Consider the following 25,998-nt stretch of genomic DNA (forward strand, 5'->3'; position numbering starts at 1 on the left):
ATTATGTCGAGATTCACAGAATTGGACCTCTTCCCTTTCACTCCTCAAAACAAAACAAAATAACCAAACTGCCTCTGATGCTGATTGCCGCACTAGCTGTTGGAGACACAGGTGATGTTTCTCCAAGATGGCGTGACCGAGGAGGCTTCACATTATCTCTTCTAGCCCATCTTTCTGGAACTGAGATCAAGCAGAGTAGCCCAGTCCCCCCTAGTCTTTCCCTGACCCTGCTTTAACCTCCTGACAAGATAAAGCTGGGTTCACCAAGGCAGGACTTAGAAACATAGCTGCATTGTGTTGTCTCTGAAAGCTGTTCAAATGTCTTCCTTCCTTCTAAATTTTAAATTATATTAAATATGGAAATGCCTAGTCTTTAACACCACATCTGTTGGAGTTGCCTTGCTGTTTAAAGAGTAGAACAGTCTTTGGTACAAGGTGACTTTTACAACGAATGCTAAAAGGACATCTATGATATGGTCTCTCCAGGAACTCCCCCATTCGCCCTAAGATTTCCAGGTGGTTATCTTGGGGGCTGTCGTTTTCCATTTTTATACATGACTGTCCTGGCCATGTTGGTTGATCCAGAGTAGGCGCCTGCCCCAAGTTGGGCCAGTTGTAGACCTTCCCCAGGACATTTTAATTTGAAATCAAGGTGAAGTGTTAATTCTCCTCTGGTGGCAGAGGCTGAAAGGAATAAATCAATCTCAGAAGCTGTAGGCCATAAAATTTCCTGATATTTGGAGAAAGTTGGTCTGTGGTGGGAAAGAAGGAAGCCACAATGAGAAAAACACAAAGACGAGAGAGAAAGTGAGACAGAGAGAAAACATTCAAGACCCTGGTCTTTGTTGTTTCTGAAGCCCAAATATATCCTTTTCCTTCCTATTTTTGATGATTCAACTCTAGATTTCTGAGCCAACCAACTTCCTTTTGATGTTTAAGCTGGTTTGGGATTGCCTTGGGTTTCTAGCATTGTAACAAAATGAGTTCTGATTTCTCACTGTCATTGTCCTCTGACTTCTCCTTGTCATTCAGATTCGAACTCTCCAGAGACGCAGAATTGCCTGTTAACACGGGTTGTACTTAGACTCTGCCAAGCATTAGATCCCACAGCCTCAGCCTCAGCATTGTTTGTTACAATGTCAGATGTATATTATTGATCGGTTCAGCTCTTGGTGCTGGTAGACTTAAGTGCCCTAATTCAAACAGCATTACTTATACAAAAGAGAAGGCACCTTCTATTCTAGTCTATATTTTGAAAGCTCAAAAGCTACAAGTGCTAGCAAATGATAATATGTGAGACGTGCCCTGCTCATTTCTGCCAGTTCTCCCACTTACTACTCTCTTCCGTTTCTCACGTGGCAGTAGTGCTGAGCGGTTTTTCTCCTTCTAAAGCAATTATGGCTTCCATATTTTAGATGACATATTGTACTTCAAATTAAATTTAAAACCCAAAGGCAAGGTATTGAAAGTTGGAAGCATTTTAAAATAAATCGGCTGGAGGTGTTGCGAATACTTTGGGTTTGGAATCACTTAACATAGCAGAGTTAACTACATATTTTTTCATAGTTCTTAGTCACAGGCAGCCCGTCTCTGTTTCGCTAGCACCATTCAGTATGCCTTACTTTATCACGTACTGATAAATTCAGTTCAAGATTTATTTTGTATAGGTGTACTTGTTGCCTAGTTATCTGAATGATGGGCTCCCCCATTCCTTATACTTTGACCTGCATTATGAATAAATCAGGCACCATAGTCAAAATTATTAAATTGGTTGAAATGCAGGGCTGGGTTTAAGGTGAAGCAAGTGAGCCAACTTGTGCAACATTTCAGGAGGCACTCAGTCTCAGGGTCATGCAAGGTATCACCTTCATCCTGGCCCTGTTGAAGTGTTACAAGCTGGCATAGGAGATGTTCACATGTGTCAACTAGAAAATTAGACAGCAAAGCATAGTCTATGAGCTCAACGTGGGACTAAGAAAAGGTCAGAAAAAATGTAAGAGCTTATCTTTTAGCAGAGCTGTCAGCTTCTCCTTCTCTTCTCCCTCAGGAAGGGCATCATCACGGCTTTCAACTCAGGCCTGTCCCAGGAAGCATCATGTGACATTAGGAACAGCACGAACCTGGAATTTAACGCATGTCTTTGTCTTGAGTCTACAAAATTAAAGTATCCAGGGGATTGTCATGGCCCCTTTTAGCCAGGTGGTTCTGGATCTATGATACTTCCTCACTGGTAATCACTCAGTAGGCTGTTGTAGGTCTCCAACATTTATTTTGTGTTTTTTTTTGATTAATGCTAGCCTTGTCGGGGTGAGGTGGTATCTCATTTTAGTTTTGATTTGCATTTCTCTAATGGCTAATGATCATGAACATTTCCTCATGTATCTGCTAGCCACCTCAATTTCTTTCATGAAGTTCCTGTTCATATCCTTCGTCCATTTTTCAGTTGGTTTATTTGTCTTTTTGTTGTTGAAGTTTTGCAGTATCTTGCACATTTTAGAGATTGGATTTGTTGTAGCCAAAAGTTTTTTCCCAATCTGTAGGTTGTCTTTTTACTCTTTTGGTGAAGTCTTTGGATGAGCATAGGTGTTTGATTTTGAGGAGCTCCCAGTTGTCTAGTTTCTCTTCTGGAGTTTGTGCATTGTTAGTTGTGGTTTGTGTTCTGCTTGTGCCATGTAGTAGGGCTCCTGGCGTTGTCCCTGTTTTTTCTTCTATAATCTTTATTGTCTTAAATTTTGTATTTAAGTCTTTGATCTATTTTTGAATTAGTTTTTGTGCACGATGTGAGGTACGGGTCTCGTTTCATTTTTTTGCAGATGGATATCCAGTTATGCCAGCACCATTTGTTAAACAGACTGTCTTTTCCCCAATTAACGGACTTTGGACCTTTGTCAAATATCAGCTGCTCATAAGTGATGAGTTTATGTTTAGATTCTCAATCCTGTTCCACTGGTCTATGTATCTGTTGTTGTACTAGTACCAGGCTGTTTCGACTACCATGGCAGTATAATAGATTCTAAAATCAGGTAGTGTGAGGTCTCCCATTTTGTTCTTCTTCAGTAATGCTTTACTTATGCCGGGCCTCTTTCCCTTCCATATGAATTTGGTGATTTGTTTCTCCATCTCATTAAAAAAATGCCATGGGAATCCGGATCAGGATTGCATTATACCTGTAGACTGATAGATATTATTTTCACAATATTGAGTCTTCCTGTCCCTGAGCAAGGTAAGTTTTTCCGCTTATGTAGGTCTCCTTTGGTTTCTTGCCATAGTGTCTTGTAGTTTTCTTTGCATAGGCCTTTTACGTCTCTGGTTAGATTTATTCCTAAGTATTTTATTTTCTTGGGGGCTGTTGTAAATGGTGTTGATTTGGTGGTTTCCTCTTCAATGCTCTCTTTGTTGGTGTAGAGGAATCCAACAGATTTTTGTGTGTTTATCTTGTATCCTGATGCTCTGCTGAACTCTTCTATTAGTTTTAGTAGTTTTCTTGAGGATTCTTTAGGGTTTTCTGTGTATAAATTCATATTATCCACAAACAGAGATATCTTTACTTCTTCCTTACCAATTTGGATGTCCTTTAGTTCCATTTCTGACCTAACTGCCCTGGCTGGGACCTCCAACACAATGCTGAATAAGAGCAGTGATAAAGGGCATCCTTGCCTGGTTCCCATTCTAAAGGGGAATGCTTTCAGGCTCTCTCCATTTAGGATGATGTTGGCTGTTGACTTTGTATAAATGCCTTTTATTATGTTGTGGAATTTCCCTTCTATTCCTATTTTGCTGAGAGCTTTTATCATGAATGGGTGTTGGACTTCGTCAAATGCCTTTTCTGCATCAATTGATAAGATCGTGTGGTTCTTTTGTTTTATTTATGTGATAGATTACATTGATTGTTTTTCTGATGTTGAACCACCCCTGCATACCTGGTATGAATCTCACTTGGTCATGGTGAATTATTTTTTTGATACGTGGTTGAATTCTATTGGCTAGAATTTTGTTGAGGATTTTGTATCTATGTTCATAAAGGATATTGGTCTGTGATTTTCTTTTTTTGTGATGTCTTTACCTGGTTTTGGTGTCAGGGTTATGCTGGCTTCACAGAATGAGTTTGGGAGTATTCCATCCTTTTCTATGCTGTGAAATACCTTTAGTAGTAGTGGTATTAACTCTTTTCTGAAAATTTGGTAGAATCCTCCAGTGAAGCCATCAGAGCCAGGGCAGTTTTTCGTTGAGAGTTTTTTAATTACCGTTTCAATCTCTTCTTTTGTTATAAGTGTATTTAGTTGTTATACCTTTGTGTTAGTTTCAGTAGGTAGTTTGTTTCTAGACATTTGTCCATTTCCTCTAGGTTTTCAAATTTGTTAGAGTACAATTTTTCGTAGTAGTCAGAGACGATTCTTTTAATTTCATTTGGGTCTGTTGTGACCTATCTCATTTCTTATTAGGGTTATTTGCTTCCTCTCCTGCTTTTCTTTTGTCAGTTTGGCCAATGGTTTATCGATTTTTGTTGATCTTTTCAAAGAACCGTGTTTTGGTTTTGTTAACTCTTTCAATTGTTTTTCTATTCTCTTTGTCTTTTAATTCTGCTCTAATTTTTATTGTTTCCTTTCTTTTGTTACCTGAGGGCATCTTGTGCTGCTCTCTATTTGTTCGAGTTTTAGGGTTAAGGGTTTGATTTTGGCCCTTTCTTCTTTTTGGATGTGTGCTTTTATTGCTATAAATTGATCTCTGAGCTCTGCTTTTGCTGTGTCCCAAAGGTTCTGGCAGAATGTGTCTTAATTCTCGTTTGATTCTATGAGTTTCTTTGTTCCATTCTTAATTTATTCTATAACCCAGTAGCTTTTGAACAAGGTTTTGTTCTGTTTCCTTGTGTCTGATTTTTTTTTTTTCCTTGCTTTTTCTGTTATTGATTTCTACTTTTATGGCTTTATGGTCAGAAAAGATGCTTTGTAATATTTTGATGTTTTGGATTCTGTTAAGGCTTGCTTTATGGCCTAATATGTGGTCTTTCTGGAGAATGTTCCATGTGCATTGGAAAAGAAAGTATACTTGGCTGCTGTTGGGTGGAGCTTTCTGTATATGTCTATGAGGTCATAAGTTGGCTGATTGTGACATTTCGATCTTGTGTCTTGTCTTTATTGAGCTTCTTCCTGGATGTTCTGCTCTTCACCCAAAGTGGTGTGTTGAAGCTTCCTACTATTACCATGGAGCTGTTAATCTCTCTTTTCCATGCTGTTACAGTTTGTTTTATGTATTTTGGAGCCCTGTTGTTGAGTGCATAAATATTTATTACAGTTATGGTGTGTCCTTCCTTATCCTTTGTGGTGGATTTTACTTTAAAGTCTTTTGTGTCAGAAATTAATATTGCCTATCTTGCTTTTTTTTGATTGTTGTTTGCTTGACATATTTTTATCCATCCTTTGAGTTTTAGTTTGTTTGTGTCTTTAAGTCTGAGGTGTGTCTCTTGTAGATGGTATATAGATGAACTGTGTTTTTTTATCCATTCTGCCACTCTCTGTCTTTTTATTGGTGCATTTAGTCTGTTTGTATTCAGCCTAATTATTGATTTTATGAGTTTAGTGCTGTCTTTTTGATGTCTTTTTTTTGTGTGTGTGTTGTTGACAGTTTCTTATTTCCACTTAATTTTCTGTGCTGTCATTTTTCTTTATATATTTTCTTTTCCTCTTTTTCATTGTTTTTGCTTTTGTATTTGCTGAGTATTTATGTTTTTCTTGTTTTTTATTTTGATGTGTAAAGTTGTTAGTTTCCTTTGTGATTACCTTAATATTTACCCCTATTTTTCCAAGTTTAAATCAATCTTTTATTTTTTTATATTTCCTTGACTTCCCCTCCATATGAAAGATTTTTGACTACATTTTTTTGTCCTTTTTTTAATGATGTCATCTATTACTTAGTATCTTCTCTGTTTCCCTGATTTCACCATTTTAGCTTTGATATTTTTGTGATTTCCCTATCTGAGTTTATCTCTGGTTGCTCTGTCCCATGTTCTAGTCTTGGTTGTTATCTGGTGTTAATGATTTTCTAACTAGAGGGCTTCTGCTAGTATTTCTTGTAATTTTTGTTTGGTTTTTGCAAATTCCCTAAAATTCTGTTTATCTGGAAATGTCCTAATTTCCCCATCATATTTAAGAGACAGTTTGCTGGATATATAATTCTTGGTTGGCAATTTTTTTTCCTTCAAGACTTTATATATATCTTTTTTGGGTCCCATCGCCTTCTTGCCTACATGATTTCTGCTGAGTAGTCTAGGCTTAGCCTTATTGACTCTCCTTTGTAGGTTACTTTTTGTTTATTCCTAGCCACTCTTAAAGTTCCCTCTTTATATTTGGTTTTGGCAAGTTAGATTATAATATGTCTTGGTGACTTTCTTTTGGGATCTACCTTGTTTGGGTTTTGATCATCATTTTGGATAAACATTTTCTCATCTTTCATTATATCAGGGAAATTTTCTGCCAACAAATCTTCAACAATTCCCTCTGTATTTTGTGTTATCCCCCATGTTCTGGTATTCCAATCACTCGTAGGTTATTCATCTTGATAGAGTCTCACATAATTCTTAGGGTTTCTTCAATTTTTTAAAATTCTTTTATCTGATTTTTTCCTCAAAAGTGTTGGTGTCAAGTGCTTTATCTTCAGTCTCACTAATCCTGACTTCCATTTCCTCAGTTCTGCCCCTATGACTTTCTACTGAGTTGTCTAATTCTGAAATTTTATTGTTAATTTTCTGGATTTCTGTTTGCTGTCTATGGATTCTTGCAACCTATTAAATTTGTTATTATGCTCTTCTATAATCTTCTTAAGTTCCTCTATTGCTTTGTCTGTGTGCTCCTTGGCTTGTTCTGCATTTTGCCTGATCTCTTGAAGAATTCTGTATATTAATGTTTTGCATTCTACCTCTTGTAATTCCAGGCAGTTGTCTGCACCTGGAAGATTTCTTGATTCTTTTGTTTTGGGAGCTTGCTGAAGCCATCCTGTCTGCCTCTTTATGTGATTGAATATTGTCTGTTGTCTCTGAGCCATCAATAAGTTATCATATTTATTTATTTTATGTTGGAAACCCTGGTGGCATAGTGGGTAAGTACTATGGCTGCTAACCAAGAGGTCAGCAGTTTGAATCTGCCAGGCACTCCTTGGAAACTCTATCAGGCAGTTCTACTCTGTCCTATAGGGTCGCTGTGAGTCAGAATTGACTTGACAGCAGTGGGTGTGGTTTTGTGGGTTTATTTTATGTTAGTTTACTGTGTCTCAGCTTCTTGTTCTGTTTTGATATGCTCAGACAGGCTCTTCGAGGGAGCTAGTTTGATTATTGCTGCCTTTGAAGCTCTAACATCCTGTCACCAGGTTGTTAGAGCTAATACTAGGTACGTGAGCCCAGCAATTCATTTACTTTTCTTGAATGGATTCAGCTCAGGTGTCCAGGTTGTCAGTCACCAAGTGTGTGGTGCAGGCTCTCACCTACAGTCCTAGATGAACAGGGATGATTGGCATAGGTACAGGTATATGGCTCAGTAGAGGGCCACACACTGAACAAGACAGGGGACAGACAACCACCTCTGAGTGTCTGTGAGGAAAGCATGTCCCTGTTCCCTAGAGCACACAGGTGAGTGGGTTTTGCAGCCAGACTATGGGTACCCAATGCTGTTGGCTGTAAGGACTGAGAGGCACCACTTATTCTTGGACCCTTGTCACAGTTGGCTAGGTGGCATGGGTGAAGCCACCAGTCCTCCGACCCCTGATGTGGGTAAATGAGGACCCTGTTTAATAGGCAGAGTGGAGTCAAATATCATATACATGCCTCTCCACCATATAGCTGAAATAGTTGAAGTTAGACTTTAGGTATATACCCTGCTGTACTGTGCTAATGAGCACCTACACTGTTGAAACAGGCCCATACAGGTCTATGCAGGGGTGAAAGGCATTCAAAGTCTGTGGACCCCTTTGCCTGTGCCTAGGCAAAGGAGCTGTTTCTGCCCTGAGTTACTGGCTTAGAGGAGTCAGAAGATTATTTTTTCCCTGTTTGTTAATTTATTTACTCTCCGAGGTCAGGAAAATGGCTCAGAGCACGTGGTGGGTCCTACTTCTTGGCCAGGGAATGTAGCAATCTCTGAAGCTGGCTTGGAAACACTGCAGAGTGGGAAGGGGCAGGTAAATGGGAGAGAGGTTTTTTCCAAAGGGGTGTTTTTTATCCACTCAGTAGGTTAGATGCATGTACTTGTCTTTTGCTGATTGAGCACCACTTTTCACTGATTCTGGAGGTGTGAGTAGACTCTTCGCCTCTCAGTCTCTCCTGATGTGGAAAACGTGTTGCAAATGCAACTGCTTGCCTCACTGCTGGTGCTGGCAGATCCTAGCCTACAGGATGCCAGTTCCCTCCAGATCAGGTCTGGCAACTCCTTGCTGTTCTGAACTGTCTCTCCTGCTCCTGCCAGTTGGTCTGATTCCTCAACTTTGCCTTTGATGTCCAGGGCTCCTAGATTGTCATATATAATTGATTCACTTGTTTTTTCAGGTGTTTGTTGTAAGAGGGACCACAGAAAGCGTCTGACTACTTTGCTATCTTGGCCCCACCTCCCATCTAAGATTATAAGCAACTTGAGGTCAGATATCCCTCCTCTTTCCTGGCAGAGTGCTAAGAAGGTAGCTTGTTGTTGTTGTGTACCATCAAGTGGATTCTGACTCAGAACAACCATGTTGGACAGAGTAGAATTTTCCCATAGTGTTTCCAAGGCTATAATGTTTACAGGAGCAGATTGCCAGGTCTTTTCTCCCTCGGAGTGGTTGGTGAGTTTGAACCACCAACCTTCTGGTTAGCAGCTGAGCACTTAACCATTGTGTGCCATCAGGGCTCCTTGACAGGGAGTTAGCAGGTCGTCAATATTTGCTCACTTGAATTTTATCACACATAAGGTTTATCTTTCTCACATAGATATGGTACCCTCACATAGTATAATATTCATGTTGTTCCTATTAATAAAGATCATAATATCCTTTCCTTAGCATTTATTTTCTTTGAATGAAGTTATATTTGAATCTGTCTCTTTTTCCTTTTTTTCTTTATCAGTATGGAAAGCACTCTTCCTGCTCTTCTGTTCTGTGTGGTTTTAGTTAATAATCCAGAGACTTCATTCTCTATCTTGAGACAATCTAAGGTGTCTTTCCCAGTCCATTCTACCTACATTTGCTGACATGGGATTTATTTTTTTAACAGCAAATCTGAGTCTTTTGGGGCAGACTTTAGCCATCACCATGAACTGGCAGTTCAGTTATCAGTAGGTGATTCTTAATAACTTTCCCAGCCACACCCTTCTCTGGCCAAAGCAAAACAAAAAAAAAGAGCACAAATAAAAGCCTCTCCTAACTGAAGGCTTTCGTCATTGCTTCAGTACCACATGGAGATAATATAGCCACATGATCAAATGTTCCCTCCAGGAAAGGACCTGCAGCAGAATTGAGTTCTGTTTGTTTTAGCTATGCAGTGCATATGCCGTCTGGTATAGTTGCATAAAAATGAAACTGCTTTCATGGCTGAGTAGATGCCACAATGGAATTGCATAACAGTAATAAGGCCTTTCTTGGTTCATGAATATACCTTAGGTGCTGTTTCAATCATGAAACCATATATGATGCTAAAATAGTCATCTTTTCTCTCTTCAGAGGTGAAGGATATACTAAGAGCCAAGTCGCTCACTTCTAGGGGCTTCGGTCCTAGACAGGATAATTAATGTGGAGAAGAATATTCACAAATTCTTTGTCTATGGTTTTTGAAATGCAGCCCAAGGTTTTAGTTTGACTCTGGGTTTATGCTTTTCCAAAGCAGCTGTGTAGTGGGGAAAATAAAAAATGCAGACTATAAGCTGGATTTTTTGCCTTCATAGTGAAAAACAAGCAAACAAATAAAAAAAAAAACAGTTTCTAAATGGCTAGAAGTTTGGTGTTTCTAGGCTATTTCTAGTACATGGGTGATTGACAGAATTTTGTACTTTTTCTCTATTACTTTAATGTCATTCTGCTAAATCCCAAGCCATGTCCCCTTTCCTACATTCCCTAAGTGCCCTATAAAAGTTAGCCAGTTGCTGTTGAGTTGATTCCTACTCATGGCAACCCCTTGTGTGTCAGAGTAGAGCTGTGCTGCTTAGGGTTTTCAAAGGCTGATTTTTTTGAAGTAGAATGTCAGGCCTGTCTTCTCAGACACCTCTGGGTGGACTCGAACCACCAGCCTTTCAGTTAGCATCCAAGTGCTTAACCACTGCACCACCAGGACTCCTTAGGAGGCTAATGTAAGCTGTGTCAATTGTATCAAGTCCAGTTAATCATATCATATTTGTTGAAGAGGTGCTAGAGGATGGGTAGGGCTAATCCTTAATGGTTAAAAGCACTTGTAGAAAATTTTGTGGGTCTCTGCCATGTTGTACAGGCTAATAGTATATTCTCCTCTGTCTCTAATAATTTGTTTTCTGTCAAATTTGAGACCTCAAATTTCTCATGTTTGATATTCCTCTTTACACTAATGTGTTCTCTTAATATAGCTTTATGCATCTCATACATATTTGTATTTCTTTCCAGCATAATTTTAGGCCTAGTAGAGTTCAGTGATAAATCTTTCCCTCTGCTATCAGGTTCAATATCTATAGCATCTAAGTAATTTTCAAATCTTTCAAGTCACTTATTCCAAGAGCTTGCAACAGTACAGGCATAAGTACTATAAACAATGGGGCACCCATGTACCTTTCTCGTCAAACATGGCTCCAATGCATTCTCTTTCCCTGTGTGTGCAGTTATGAAGCCATTAATATCTCAAACAGCACACTGTTATAACACATGATGGAACTTTTTATGATCCAACTATAAGAGAAGCTTGAAAACTTCTGCTTGCAAACCAGGTTTCTTATTTGCTTCTTAACCTAGCACTGGGAAGCTGGTTGAAATAGTGCCCCACAACACTTAACAGTCTTCTTCAAGAGGGGATATTTCACTCCAGTGCCTGAAGGTATTGCCTGACATCCATTGCTGGAGAAGGTTCTTTATGTAGGTTCTCTTCTGCACTCTTCCACATAAGGTTTGTTACTGTAGTTGTTATTAGCTAAATACAAATGTACTGAGGCTTCCTTTCACTTGCAATCAAAATTCATACTTTGTGAGGAACTGTGCTGTATAGATAGGTTGTGGTTGTTGTTAGGTGCCATGGAGTTGATCTTGACTCATAGCAACCCCATGTGACAGAGTAGAATGGCCCCAAAGGGTTTTATTTGCTGTAATCTTTGTGGAAACAGATCCCCATGCAGAGTCACTGACAGGATTTGAACCCCCAACGTTTCAGTAGCAGTTAAGTGCTTTACCATTGAACCACCAGGGCTCCTTTTTATGTAGATGAGTAAGGTGTTAGAATTTAGTAAAGATTCTCCAGACAGCAGTGGGTTTGATTTTGTTGTTGTTCTCCAGGAATTGATTTAACTCTCAGACTCTTGGTCTTTAGAATATTTGCTCCTTCTTCCAAAACATTCTATGCAGGAAGAAAAGAAAAAAAAAATGGAGGACGCAGATAGCATTATTCTGCTCGCAACACCTAGGCAAGAGTGAAATGATGTGTAAGGTTTCTTGCATAGGCTTTTATAGCCTGGGGATGAAGGCTTACAACAATACTAACATTTTAGTAATTTAGTTATGAGCTTGTCATTCATTTGAACTTCTGGTTGTCACCCTGAGTTACGTTTGCTATGGTTAGGTCCTGTTGTGTCACTTCTGACTCATAGAGACCCTATGTATAACAGAACAAAACACTGCCTGATCCTGCACCATCCCCACAGTTGTTGCATTGTGGACAGAGGGGAGTATGCATGTAATGTGTGCAAACCAAATAAAAAACAAAAAAAGCAAACCCATTGTCATCAAGTCTGTACTGACAGCAACTCTATAGGACAGTAGAACTGCCCCATAGCATTGTTAAAGCTGTAATCTTTACAAAAACGAACAGCCACATCTTTCTCTTGCGGAACGGCTGGTGTGTTTGAATGGCCGACCTCTCAGTTAGCAGTCAAGCGCTTCACCACTGCGCTACCACGGTTCCATAATGTGTGCAATGTGGCCCAACCAGAAATTTAATGGTAAACTATTCTGTGCTTATTTTTTCTCGAACCACCTCCTCGACTCATACGATAAATTAAAGACAAGTTTGAATTTTTTATCTGCTGAAATTGATAAGGAGTTTGTAATTCTGATGACTCCGTCAGATCCCAATGACTGACATTGAAAATTTTTTGATCTAATATTTTAAAATGTGCAGGGACTGTGGGGGATGGAGCAGAGATTATTGTGGCAGAATATTGCTTGGGGTTTGTGAGCACCAAAACGCAAACACCAAACCCACTGTTATGGAGTTGATTCTAACACACAGCAGCCCTGTAGGACAGAGCAGAACTTCCCCATAGAGTTTCCAAGGCAGTAAACCTTCATGGAAGCAGACTGCTACATCTTTCTCCCACGGAGCAGCTGGCAGGTTTAACTGCCAACCTTTCGTTTAGCAGCCGAGTGCTTCCAATAGCATGAGAAGGGAGAACCACTGTCAACCCTTCTATGTAGTACAGAAATACAAACCTCTCTTCATATGGCAGTGTATGGGCTCTTGACATTGGGCATAAATACTTTTTTCTAATGGGCTAACCTTTTCACTTACCGCTCTGGATGTTTTAGAGATGTGCAATCCCAGAGTTGGACAAAAGTCTCGAAACAGCAATGCGAGATTTATACCAAATATTATGAAATAAACCATGCATTCATTCCTTTATTCATTCAGTTAATGATGTGTATTGAGCTCTTACCATGGTCTTTTTCAAATGCTGGACATTTACTTGGGGATAAGTCACACTGGGTCTCTTCTCTCTGGAGCCTTCACTCCTCTCTGAACAGAAGGAGGCTGCAGGGAGAATTTCTGTCCTGAGAGGATGCTCGATTCACTTACCTATAGGGATACATTCTTCTCTAACACTGGCAGTAATCAGGGGCAGCAAGTTTTATATGCATAACTCTACCTACTCTTAACTTTTGTCAAGTGCTTATATTTGGTTGACAAAGTACTTTTACATGTTTTCCCATTGTGTCTAGTGTCCTGTTTAATTTATTTGTTGACTTTCTAATTTCATTTTTTCAAAAATTCTGTAAGCTCTATTTAGTTCTTTTCCAGATACATCTTATCATTTTAACAGTCTCCTTTATCCATTTCTTTACTTTAGATCCCAGTGCCGTCGAGTCGATTCCGACTCATAGCGACCCTATAGGAGGTACTTTTATTTCTTTAACCATATTAAGTGTAAATGTTTCAGACTGTACATGTGATAATTCCAATATTTGCAGTCTTTCTGGGCCTGATTCTGTTTGTTATTTCATCTAATTCTCACTTACGGTATCATGCTTGGTGATTTTTTTTTTTATTGTGAGCATGTGTTTTATGGAACATAATTTATGGAAATTTTTTTGAAACCAGTTTTCTCTAACATGCTTTTGCCTAAAGAGTATTTGCATTTGTTTCTGAAAAGCATATACTCTTTTTAAACTGAATTTTAAGCTCCCTCTTCCTCCCTATATGAGAAGTATAAGTTCTGCTATAACCCGTGAGAGTGTAGGCTGGCAAATACAAATTCTCAGGGAAACATTTCCACATCTCATTTCCCCTCCAAAGCTAAGATGAGACAGCCAAGTATCTTCATTTTCTCTTTTGCCAGAGAAGTTTTGTCTCCAGTTTATCTCTTGCACTGAAGATATCACCTTTTCAGGTCCTGGCTTTCTCTAAAGATATAACGTCCCTCACTCTTTGTGCAGGTCCCAGGTCTTGACCCCTCTCCCTGGACTCCAAGCTTCATGCTTTTCTGCCTTGTTAACTTCCTAGATTCATATTTTCTTGGTATTTATGCTCTCTGAAATTTTCCCTTTTTGTTGACAGACCAGCTGTGCATTTAAGGGGACTTTAGAATATTTTAATCAGCATTTTTAGACATTATGTATCCGGAGGGTTTTTCTGGATATCTAGATGGCTGTATGGGCAGAAATGGAACCCTCTGACCTTGAATTCTTTCTCTCTGAACAGTATGCTTCTTAAAGGTAGGGTCTATGATCTGGGGATTCATTGGATCTCTATGGCCTAAGATAGTACCTGGTGCTCAGTAAATATTTGATGACTAATACATAAGTAAATCCCCAATTCCTTTGCATCCCTGGAGATAACCTCTTGGAAGAGTTAGTGGTTTAGAAATGCCACACCATTTGCACAGTTTTTTTACTGAGTTGAGGATAAATCTTGAGCTGGTTACAATTAGTTCCACCCAGATTCTTGTGCTGGGCTTTCTCTTCTGCATCACTCTAATCATCTCTCCGATTGGAGAACAGCTCATGAGTGTCTTGGTCTATTAGGGAAGGCTGTTAAGCACACAGAGTAGTTATGATGGGGCTGAGCAGATTTTTGAGGCATGAATGCATCACCTTGCTGGTGGACAACCAGTGGGTGATGAACAGGCAGCGGTGCATGGGAGGCCCTCACTGGAAGGCAGTGGACAGGGCAGCTAACGTGACTGTTGGCATTAGCTAGGCTTCCATGTGCCTCTCTGGTCCTCAAATGGGCAGTGCTTGCTTAGATTGTCTCTACAATGTAAAAACCTCCCTTAGCTTGTACCACCATCTTACTGTCCAAAAATTTTTAGTTTTGAATTGTTAGGGATGTTCTTCTTCGTTTTTTTTTTTTTTGTCAGTGCTTACTCCTACAAAAACAAAATTTTCTAAGTTATTTATAAACTTTTACATTTCAATGCTTATTACTTCCTCTTGCGTACATTACTTTTTTTTTTGTTGGAGGACTTTCTTCAAGAAATTTAAAATTCACCTTTTTTAGAGTATAATTCAAGGGAACTTTAAAAGAGTGTCTTTGGTAGATTTTCTGAAACTGAGTATGTCTGAGATATATTTATTTCCCCCTCCCATATAAATGATAGTTTAGCTGGACATAACAGTCTGTATTCAAGTCTTTTACTTCCATACTTTGAAGATATATCCAAAATATTCTTATATCCATGTTGGTGCTGAGAAGATAGGAGTTCGTACAAGTGTTGATCCTTTCTAAGATAATTTACTTTTAAATCAAAAGTAGCCTTTAGAATTTTCTCTATATTTTTGATGTTTGTAGGCTTCATTTAATGTGGTTGGAAGAGCATTTCCTTTCTTCTTCTTTTTTTTATTCCATCTCATACACTGTTAGTTCTTTACTCTGAAAGTTATTTTTTTCTTAAATCTGGGAATTCTTTGCACATTATTTCTTCAGGTATTGCTCTTCTGAATTTTTCTTTTCCTCTCATGGTCTTTGTTATACCTATGCTGGCACTTCTAATTCTCTTTTCCTTATGTCTTATCTCTTTCTCACTTTTACATGTTTATATGTCTTCTTGACGTCTTCTGGCAGAGCACCGTGACTCAGTCTTCCAGCTCAGTATATTTGAACCAAATCTACTCAGTCAATTCTTTTTTTGAGTTCTTTATTCTGAAAATTATATTTTTCATACCTAGTATTTCCAAATTGTGTTTTTTTTCTGTGACTGTTTTCTCCTGCTTCAGGTTTCTGACATCCCCCTTGTGTATCTGAAGATAGTTATTGTGCTTATTTTAAGTTCTCAATCTGCATATTTTATGAATACTGCATACTCTAATATAGTTTCTCCACTTAAAAATGTTCTTTTTTATAATACTTATACTCCTCAGATGGATTGTGATTTCCCATTTTGAAGTCATCTTTTATTGTGCTGGGATTATCAACTGCCGTGGTAGAAATGTTTACATTGGAGTACATCTGAAAGCCTAGGTCCTATCTTGGTGTTCCTCAGATGAGTTTACTGCTGGGCCTCATCTCAGATTTTATAGACTTGAATTCTTCAATATGACCTTTGTCTTTTCTGTTCTTCCCTTCCAGATATCCTTTGCTGCCAGGTAACCTCCCAGTATCGCTGGGCCAGACGTTGCTCTTATCTCAGAGGATTTGCCTGCTATTAGATTTTCCTAGGCCACAGAGCAGAGAGCTCACAAAGCAATGCTCCAGCCAGGAAGTCACCTGTAGTCTCTGCAATAGGCTCCGCAGCCAGGATCCAGCTCTGCCCTGATGTGTTCTTGCCTCCTATGGCTGGCCTTGGAGCTCTGGTGGCACAGTGGTTAAGAACTCAGGCTGCTAGTCTAAAGGTCGGTAGTTGGAATCCATGGGCTGCTCCTTGGAAACCCTGTGGGGCAGCTCTGCGCTGTGCTAGAGAGTGGCTATAAATCTGAATTGACTCGACAGCAATGGGTTTGATTTATGGTTTGCCTTACGGTGTCTCAGTTAGCATTGGAATGAGCAGTGATCTACTAGGCAAAGAAGCCAAGTGAAAAGCACACAACCAGAAGATGATTCTCAGTTCATCCCCTCTTTGTAATTCCTGACCCTTTTCTGCCCTGTTTTTTCTCTCACCCTGGGACCTAACCTTCTCATGCTTATCATGCCTCAAACTCCTTGTCACAATTTGAGGACTATTTTCTGTGTTCCATTTTTATCATGGGCCTGCCTTCTTCTGTGACAATTCAGGTTGGCGTTTGAGGAAGTCAGGAGTCATGCCAATTTTCTATTTTGTTTCAGAAGTTTCCGTGATGACTTTTCTCTCCACAGGTCCTAATCTATGTCAAGGGTCACACTGACCTCCTAGGTCATGTCCAGTTCATCCTTCTCCTCCCTCCCAACCTGGGCATTACCAATCTAGTCTGTGGAAGTGGAAAAGTCTGGATTTTAATCTAGTCCCATATTCTTTCTCACCTCTTGTTTGTGGAACAAACTGTATGCTCTCTTCCTTCAAGGTTTAGCCTTTTTTAATTCTTAAAAGAAATGTTCTTTTCTCAAAATGCCGGGGTTTGCCAATAAGATTATTTGATTTCCAAACTATATGCTAGGAATACATTGCTTAAAACTCTTTAAAAACTTCGTTTTATATGAGAATAAAATTTAAATTCCTTCCCATGGCCCGCCTTTGCAACCTCACCTTATATCACTATCTTATTCTGTGCTTTTTCCCTTCTCTTTCCCCACTCAATTTACTCTGCTCCAACCACACCGGCCTTCTTTCCCTTCCTCAGATATGCCAGGTGCACCCCATCTGTCTTTGCTCTGCCCTCACTGATGCTTTTGTTTGCTGTGTTAGTGTCCTTATGCCTCAGTTCAGATGTTACCTCTTCAAAGAGTCCTTCCCTGAACTTCTGGAAGAAGACTTCCTGGCCTTTATATCCTTATCAATGCCTGAAACTAGTTATCTAGTTTATTAATGATTCTACTTGTTCTCATCTTTTTCATTTGAGACAACTGCACAATTGTGGGAGCTTCCTGCTTTATTGCTGCAGCCAGCCCGAATGCTGAGGATGGTGTCTGGCCCAATGTGGGCCCTACAAGAATTTATGTTGAATGAGTAAATGTTGAAATGAGTAGACAAAATGTGTCAATGTAAGTATCATACCACTTGTTACACGATATTAATTTTCTTCTGGTCTTCACACCCAGCTTGGTTTAAAAAAATGCGGAGGCAGGGCATAGGATACAGTCAAAATAACTGTTGTGCTTTGTATTCATTTAGTTAGATTTAGCTGGCCCTTTCCTCTCCTCCTTTACTTCAGTCTGGAGATTCCTTCACATCTAAGCTGGACTGTGGGTAGAAAGGCAGGCTGAGTGTGGGCTGAGATTCTGGCTTGGCTGTACTACGAATTGAATCCCTTCATGCTTGTCAAAAGGCCCTGCTGCCAGACTCATGTCCTTGAGGAGTTGGGGGAAGGATGTGGTGCTAAGTCCCCATTTGGCCTTAAGCCTTGGCTTGTGCTTAGTTCACTTCATCTACAGTCAGAGAATCAGAGGACTCTGTTAGTCATATATGAAATGTCTTAGATAAGCCAGGGCCTTGACTCCTATTCCATTCCTCTTTTTCTGACCTTCAGACTGGGTTTCTGTTCATCTTTCCATTTATAGGTGGACTAATCCTAATTCTTAACTTTGAGCTGTAACAATAAACTTAAAGCTATACCTGGTTGATTTCTTACCTCTTTATGGCAACTTTCTCATCTCATCCCAGGCCCCCAACTCAAATTTCTACTTCTGATTTTTCACCACTACTATGCTTTGCCTCTGTCCTCTTTCATTCTAAGGAAAAACATAAATTTGGAAAAAAAAAAATCAGCCCTCTTGTTAAATAATATAAAATATAAGAATACTCATTATTAAAATAACATAACCTAATTAGCGCAAATATTGTAAAACAGCAAAATCAAAACTGCTCTGCCATTGAGTCAATTCTGACTCAGCAACCCTATAGGACAAGGTAGAACTGCCCCATAAGGTTTCCAAGGCTGTAACCTTTAAGGAAGCAGACTGCCACATCTTTCTCCCTTGGAGTCACTGTTGGGTTCGAACTGTTGACTTTTTTGGTTAGCAACCAAGTGCTTAACCACTGCACCACGAAGGACACCATTGTAATCCAGCTACCTAGTGATGATTATGGTATATTTTTAAAATCTTTTCATACATGCTTAATCTTATTTTTTCCCTATGTACAATTATACTGTACATGCAATTTTGAACACTTGTTTCAATTATTATTATTATTATTATTATATCTTTAAAAACACTTTTAAACATAGCCTGGGTTTTTTTTTTTTTTTGTAATGGCAGCATAACATTCCAGCTAAAGGATATACACTAGTTTTACTCTGAGCGTTTTCACTATTTTAATTGCCTTACCTTAGTAATAATGCTGTGATAAAACTTTTCTGCCTATACATTTTTCTTTGTTTAATATTATTCTCATAAGATGGAGTCCCAGAGAGAGAATTACTTGGCTATATTCATTGCCTTCTCCAAACTGCTTGTCATGTTTAGATTCGGGTACTAATTGAGAATTCTCTAAGCTCATTATTAAACTGAGACTGCTTTTTTGAGGGGAGAACTAGGATATTAGTGGGCACAAGTCACATGTTCATATAAATGTTTGTAAATATATTAAAAATAAATATATTACATAATACGTATTACCTATTATGTCAGATCTCACTCCTGGGAAATGAATCGCCCCAGCAAAACTCATAACTAACTGAGGCCAGAGTTGGCTGAGAGGCTGTAAGGAGCCGTGTTCTCTATTGGGTCACATCCTGCGAGGCAGACTGAGCACTGAGAGGGCAGTGTACCCCGGGCTGGGCTGTGCGTATGCAAGAACGTGCACAGATCCTGGAAGGCTTCCTTTATAGAGACTCATTTGAGGGACGCAACCTCATAGGAATCCATTCTTTGGTGCAAGGGAAACACATATCTAACTATATTTTTTTAAGTAAAATTTTGTAGTTCAAGAAACTTCTAAAATTTCAATTTACTACAATGTAAAATGGAAATAAAAGTAATTGAAAATTCCTTTTATACCACTTATAATATCTAAAAACCCAGTGCCATCGATTTCGACTCATAATATCTACAAGTGATATCCAGTTTTGGAAACTTGTGAAGTAAAGTAATATTTTAAAGTGATGTTACTTCTGTGTTAGGGATGTCATTATTGCTTTGGTGTTCATAAAAAAAGTAAAGATTTATGATTTTTAAAAGTGTGAGATCAGATTTGGCTCCAATCCTCCTTATATGATGCATACATTTAGAGATGGATTGCAAGCTTGAAAGTAAATAGCTTCATGGGACACACATTTAGGTTAGTAAAAGTAAGATTAGATTAGTTTACCTTAGGGATGTTCTTAAGGGCACCCTTCGTAAAGAACGATTAAAAAGAAAAAAAAATAGGGTTTCTCTGTGAAACTTATGCTAGAGAAGAAAATAGAAAAAAAATCTATAGGGGGCAATGATCTTTTCTTGAGGGAGAAAAGGAATACAGCTATGTTTTATGAAATGTATTTGCTATACTGACATGGAAGTGACATCATGTTCCTTTTAAAATATCCTTCTGGAGTGGTGTAAATGAAAACATATTTACCTCTGACTTCCTTCCTCCTAACTGCTATTCTCTCTGTCTTTGGTCTTTCTGCTCTTGTCTGCCATTTCTTTTGTCCCTTCTCCTCCCCTACTTCCTATCACTTTGATCTGCACTTCCTTACAGTTTGCACTCCATTCTTCTTTAATTTGAAACTTCCTTCTTACCTTCTCTAACATCCTTTCCCTACTGCACTTGAATCCTTGAGTCACATTGATTGTGAAAAAGGAAAACAGTGTCAGATGTTGCCCTCTGCCAGTAAGTAAAAAAAAAAAAAAAAAACATAGATATAAGAATTAGAATGGTTTTCTCAGTTTAAGAAGAGTTCTTGTTGAATGTCTTTGATCTGTGCAGCTTTACCATAAGCTATCTACTTTTGGAGAATAAGAAAGATGATACATAGTACTGTTTGCACTTATTGATTGATATTTTTATTCAATCAGCTTCTCCTTGCGTGAGTAAGCTTATAGGACTGACTTGTCTATCAAAACAAGGAAGCACACTGGTTAGGTTCAATCAGTGGAGGAAGGAGATGGCACCTGGACTGGTCCCTTGAAAGATAATAAATAATACTTTGTACCAGGAATGGCATTTATATGTTACTTATGCTCCCCCCCCTTGTACTTGGCTCTCCTGGCAGACATCACTAATCAACCACAGAAGACTTTTTGGCTGAACACAGTTGAGGCCCTACACTCCTTCTCAATATAAGGTTATAGATATCACCGTAACTGAACTAGACCTGCCACTTGAGTTGAAAGTTACTTGCCCTGTCTCCCTTAGACTCTATGCCTAATAGCCTTCCATCTTACAAGTGCTACAACACATCTAACTTACAAAGTAGGTATTGTTTTAAGAATTTTACAGGAGGACATATTGCAACTCACAAGGATTTAAGTAACTCACCAAGATCATACTTCTGGTAAGAGGAGTAATGCAGGTCTTCTGATGGCAAGATCTGTGTTTTGTTCTATAAAGCATGTCCACAGTTAGTTCTTTGTTGCTTAAAGAACTGACTGTGGAGGTGTCCTCAGAAGTCTCTTAAAGAAACAGCCTTGCTGTTGTTGTCAGTTGCCGCCAAGCTGGCTCCAACTCATAGCGACCTTACATATAACAGAATGAAATGTTGCCCAGTCCTGTGCTATCTTCAAGGTTGTTGGTATGCTTTAGTCTATTGCTATGGCCATTGTGTAGTGCTCTCCAACCTAGGGGGCTCATCTTTCAGCATTATATTAGAAAATACTCTGTTGTGATATATGAGGTTTTTATTGGCTAATTTTTAGAAATAGATTTCTGGACCGTTCTCCCTAGTCTGTCTTAGTCTGGAAGCTCCTCTGAAACCTGTCCACTACCAGTGACCCTGCTGGTATTTGAAACACTGGTGGCATAGCTTTCAGCATCATAGCAATACCCAAGCTACCACAGTACGACAAACTGGCAAACGAGTGGTGGAAAGAAATAGCTATCAACTGGTTAAAAAAAAAAGTTTCTGAAGTTGTAACACTACAGTGGTTATGTAAGAAAATATTCTTATTCCTTGGAAACATACACTGGAGTATTTAGGGATAACTTACTCTCAAATGGCTCAGAAAAAAATATGCAAACACACAGAGAGAACAAATGGGATTCTACTATTTTGTACTATTTTTGGTACTATTTTTATTTTTGCAACTCTTTACAAATTTAAAGTTGTTTTGAAATAAAAAGTAAAATAAAAGCATGCTGATGGAAAAAAGAAGGTTCTAATTATGTTGGTGGAATTTTTGTTCAAGGTCAAAACCAGGTGGCATTAAGGGTCCGTATTTTAGGCCACCATCTACTGGGATGGTGTAGGAAATGCCAAAAACAGAACCTACTATTCCCTTAATGTCCATCCACATTAACATCTCCATGCAGACACACCTCTCTTCCATAATGTCTGGAATCTCACCATTATCTCCTTAGATTCAGGGAGTTCTTTAAAAAAAAAAAAATAAAGAAGAAGAAGAAAGCTAGTCTCCAGTGATAAATAAAGAAACGAATTAGTAACACTTTAGTTGGAAATAGGTTTATCCTTTTCGCTACACCAGAAATTCACAACAGTGCCTTAAGAGTACAAAAGAATAGAGAGAAGACACTGTTTTAAAGGAAGAAGGGAGGCTCAGATGTGAGTGATTCCCAAAATTTCACTGGAGTGCACCTTTCCACGGAATTTTAAAGGAGACTGGCGCTGCAGCATGCCTGGGAGGATGGCCCACACTCGACCTTCTCCTTCTCTTCCATTTCCCTACTCACTTCCACCTTTTCCACATAGTTGGTGAGCTGCAAAAGGATATTGCTTTTTTCTGAACAATCTGGGGTGTGATTTCCCCCAGTATTTTAGATTAGACTTACATTCCTTAAAATATTTTAATAGGTCTTTCATAGTTTCTCGCATTGGAGAAAAATGATAAAACACATTCCTTAGGTATTTTCTTTAACAAGCTAAAAATGCCATACAAACATCAAGTGAAATCAGCAAAAGGCTATATCATACATATTGTCTCAGTTGATCTTCACCAGTCCCAAGTGCTTTTTTGCTCCATTGCCACAAATCAAAATAACAATGTCTTGGAATAAATATCATATTTCAAGAGGCATTCCATTCTTCATATCAGAACACACTTCTTTCTCTTGCTGTTTTCTTAATATGAACTCTAACTGAGGAAGAAGTGCTTTCTGCACTGAGGCCAGAGGTGATTATCTATGGCCCCATTCTCTTAAAGCTCCTGCAGAGATTTGGGAAAATGTTTATTGGATTGAGCAGTTACTTGACTCTACAATTGTGTGAGAAGCTTGCATTAAAAAAAAATCGTGACTTAAAGACAATCATCCTTACATAAGAGTGAAAAATATCATATAAACTATTTTTATGTTGATGAGTCTGTGTTATTCACATACAACTTTAATCAATCTTTTCCCAAAGAATTCCTTATAGAAATGGGGAGTTTAAAAATCAGTTATGAGAAAATTAAGGCCCCATCTGTATGCCACTCTACTCAAAATCAACAAATTTGAAAATTAATATCTGTATTAGTTATCATCTTCTCTTATAGAGATGGAAACTGAAATTTAATTTTTTAAAGATGAGATTTGCTTATTGATCTCTCGAGTGAACTATTGAGAAAATGTGAGTATAAATAGATTAAAAAATAATTTATGTTGTAATACAAATTTATAAAATGAATATTACCTAAGAATCTACTATATATTTTAGGAACTTACGCTATTCATTCTTATGGCTTTTAAGCTCTCTTTTCAAAGTAAAAATCATTTTTTTATGTAAATGTGAGCATTGGATTTAAATTGTTCTTTTGGAAATAAATAATTGTTAGGCTTTTCCAGGCACAGAAATTCTAATACCAGGAAGTATAATCCAAGGTTTTGCATGCTCTTAAGTACATACTCCCAGTTGCAGTGGAGTTCAATCTGACTCATGGTGACCCCGTATGTTTCAGAGTAGAACTGGCTCCTTAGAGTTTTCTATGGCTGATTTTTTGAAAGTAGATTACCAGGCCTTTCTTCTGAAGTGTTTCTGGGTGGACTCAAGCTTCCAACCATTTATTAGTAGTCAAATGCTTAACTATTTGTACCACTCAGGGACTCCTCATGAGTGCATATAAGTATTTAATTTCTGGGAGAGTAAACTATGGCTGAACACAAGATTTCAAAGGGAGGCTCAAGAAGACAGAGTATTATAATGACATGTGCAAAGACCGGGAGTTAGAAAGCCAAAAGCGAAGAACATGCTCAGCATTTCTCAAGCAGAAAGAACTGAAGAAAAAATTCAAGTTGCACTGAAGGCATTGGTGAAGAAACAAGGTTCTGGGGATTGATGACTACCAATTGAGATGTTTCAACAAACGGATGAAGCACTGGAAGTGCTCATTAGTCTATGCCAAGAAATTTGGAAGACAGTTACCTGGCCAACCAATTGGAAGAGATACACATTTATGCCCGTTCCAAAGAACGGTGATACATCCAAATGTGGTATTTATCGAACGATGTCATTAATATCACAGTAAAATTTTGTTGAACATCATTCAAAACCCATTGCAGCAGTACATCAATAGTGAATTATCAGAAATTCAAGCTAAACTCAGAAGAGGACATGGAACAAGGGATATTATTGGTGACATCAGATGCATCTTGGCTGAAAGCAGAGAATACCACAAAGATGTTTACCTGTGTTTTATTGACTATGCAAAGGCATTCAACTGTGTGCATCCTAACGAATTATGGATAACATTGTGAAGAATGGGAATTCCATAATGCTTAATTGTGCTCATGAGGAACCTGTACATAGATCAAGAGGCAGTCATTTGAACAGAACAAGGGGTTACTGTGTGGTTTGAAACCAGGAAAGATGTGCGTCAGGGTTGTATCCTTTCACCATACTTATTCAATTCTGTATGTTGAGCAAATGATCTGAAAAGCTAGACTCTATGAAGAAGAACAGGGCATCAGGTTTTGAGGCAGACTCATTAATGAACTGCATTATGCAGATGACACAATTTTGCTTGCTGAAAGTGAAAAGGACTTGAAACACTTATTGATGAAGATCAAAGATCATAGCCTTCAGTATGGAATACACTTCAACATAAAGAAAACAAACACCCTTACAACTGTACCAAATAAGCAACATCATGATAAACAGAGAAAAGATTGAAGTTGTCAAAAATTTCATTTTACTTGGATCTACAAGTAACATCGATGGAAGCAGCAGTCAAGAAATCAGTTCATTGCATTGGGCAAATCTTCTGCAAAAGACATCTTTAAAGTGTTAAAAAGCAAAGATGTCATTCTAAAGACTAAGGTGCGCCTGACCCAAGCCACAGTGTTTTCAATCACCTCATATGCATATGAAAGCTGGGTAGTGAATAAGGACCGAAGAAGAAAAATTGATGCCTTTGAATTATGGTGTCAGGGAGGAATATTGAATATACCATGAACTGCCTGAAAAATGAATGGTCCTTAGAAGCAATGACGGAGAGACTATGTCTTACATACATTAGACATGTCATCAGGAGGGTTCAGTCCCTGGGGAAGGACATCATGCTTGGTAAAGTAGAGGGTCAGTGAAAAAGTGGAAGGCTCTCAACAAGATGGGTTGACACAGTGGTTGCAACAGTGGGCTCAAGCACAACAATAATTGTGAGAATGGCACAGGACCAGGACTGTTTTGTTCTGTTGCATACAGAGTTGCTATGAATCAAAACTGACCTGATGGCTGCCTTAGGCTGGGTTCACTAGAGAAGCAAAACCAATAAATCGTATAAATATATATAGAAAGAGATTTATATCAAGGAAATGGCTCAGGCGATTGTACAGGCTGGAACGTTCCAAGCCTGAGGATCAGGACAGAGACTTCTCTTGATTCATGCAGCCACAGGCGATGGTGAGCCCAAGGTCGGTAGGTTGGAGAGCAGCGCTTTTGCTCACAGGCTGTGAAGACTGACGAATCCCAGAATCAGGAGATAAGATGATGGCTCAAGTCCCGAGAACTGGAGGTCAGATGAACTTGAGACAGCTGCAGGATCCAGGGAGCAAAAAAGTCAAAATGTCTACTTATGTGTGGATGCAGGTTGCAGTCTCAAGGAAGCTCCCTTTCAACTGATTGGCTACTCACAGCAGATTCGATCATGGGAGTGATCACATATAAATACGGAGAATCATGGCCCAGCCAAATTGACACACAATCTTAACCATCACAACGGCACCTAATGACAACACCCACAAACAATGGCATGTGATTGGCCAAAAGTGAAGAAATGTTTATTATGTTCTTGCAGGGTCTGTGGGTGGGGAGTTGGCACATATGCCTCAGATTCAGAAAGAGCCTCATGTCTTCCTTAAAGGAGCTTCTAGTTCTTAAAGAGCAGAGATGGAAGAAGTACATCTGTAGCAGAAGTAATCAGGGAGCTGCAAAATGATGTTTTGGACAACAGATAAATCAGCAAAT

Source organism: Loxodonta africana, chromosome 26 (genome assembly GCF_030014295.1).
Source record: "Loxodonta africana isolate mLoxAfr1 chromosome 26, mLoxAfr1.hap2, whole genome shotgun sequence".
NCBI lineage: Eukaryota > Metazoa > Chordata > Mammalia > Proboscidea > Elephantidae > Loxodonta > Loxodonta africana.